This window comes from Rana temporaria, chromosome 4, assembly GCF_905171775.1.
Source record: "Rana temporaria chromosome 4, aRanTem1.1, whole genome shotgun sequence".
Taxonomy (NCBI): Eukaryota; Metazoa; Chordata; class Amphibia; order Anura; family Ranidae; genus Rana; species Rana temporaria.
In genome coordinates this window covers 394,967,659-394,969,210 of record NC_053492.1, presented here as the reverse complement: position 1 = coordinate 394,969,210, position 1,552 = coordinate 394,967,659, and positions in this window count along the sequence as shown.

Below are 1,552 nucleotides of genomic sequence, written 5' to 3'. Positions count from 1 at the left end.
AAACGCGCAACCTTACTGCTACCGGTCGGTGGTCTTCTGAGAATCGGTCTGGCTGGGTCAGATTTGTCCATTATTCTGTCTAGCGGGATATTGCTGTCCCCTCCCATAATCACCTGTCCCAGTATCTTAGGCATCAAAATTCTGAGCATTTTGCTGAAGGATTCCATCTGTCCCGTATTTGAGGCATAATAGGATATAAAGGAGACCAACTGGTCATGGAGGCGACCAGCCACCATAACATATCTTCCTCCCCTATCTCTTACCACTGTGAGGGGAGTGAAGGGAGTCCGCTTAGATAACCAGATCGCCACCCCTCCCCGTTTGGTGGGTCCGCTAGCCAAATAAAATTGTGGGTATTTTACATTTAGGTACCTACTGTAGGGGCCGAAGATTTAGAGAAATAGGTCTCCTGCAACAAGAGGACATCTGCTTTCTGTTTATGATAGAATTGAAAGGCCTTAGTTCTTTTAATGGGGGAATTAAAACCATGTACTACAAACTACTAGCCATCGTGGTAGGGCAGATCACTCTTACCTTGTGTCAACCATAACAAATATGAGGCCTCACCAAGACGTAACTTCGGCACGATCTGGGATCCGGACCAAGCGGGCACAGTGGAGCACGGAGCCGGAACTCGGGGGGAGAAGGGTAGAGCCATAGGGGAAAGAGAAGAAGAAATATAGGTAAAAGAGCAAAACACATACATTCGACCAAAAGCCTGTAAAACTATTTACAGGCGACCTGAGATAGAATACAACATTATGGGGAGTAGCCCCAACCGGATACAACATCCGGATTTGTATTAGCAAGGGTACCCTCCTCCGAAGAGGAGAAGTAGTCTCGCAACTGGGTGGCATGGATAGCCTCCCCGAACCAACCTACTAAAGCCAAAAACGCAGGTCAATAAGATATAAAAAATATGGAACATTTTTCTAATGCAATTGAACCCGAACAGCAATGTGTACGTGTAAAAATGGCAAGGAACAAGAGAATAAAAGAAAAAAAAAAAGTAAAACTGTTTCTCTCTCCTCTGTCTTCCTCACAAAACCTGAAATCAAAAATCAAAAATCTTTAATGTAACGGTCTGGGTAGAACTTGAACTGTGCGCTTCATGCGCTGTCAGGGTGACTAAGTCCGGGCCATGGCCATCAGTGGACTAAAGTTCAGTCAATAGGAAAAGGCATCTGCTCACCCCGACCGAGGGGGTAGATACGTCCGCATTCAGGTCGTCTGAGGAGATTCAGCCTTCTGCGAATTTCGACGGTTTTGCCACAGCGGAGAGACGGGTCGATGTTCCTGACGTGAGGCGGAGGCGTTTGAATCCTGAGTGATGATACCAAGACCCAGTAAAAGATCTTCTCCCTCTGAAAACTTTGTGAAGGAATGGGATCGTCCCTGATATGAGAACAACAGCCGAAAGGGGAAAGCCCAGCGGTATTTTATCTGTTTACGAACAAGCTGCTGCAGAAAAGGTTTCAGGCTCCTGCGTTTTTGCACCGTTGAAGGAGCTAGGTCAGTGAAGAGTTGAATCTGAGCCCCAAACAGGGACAGA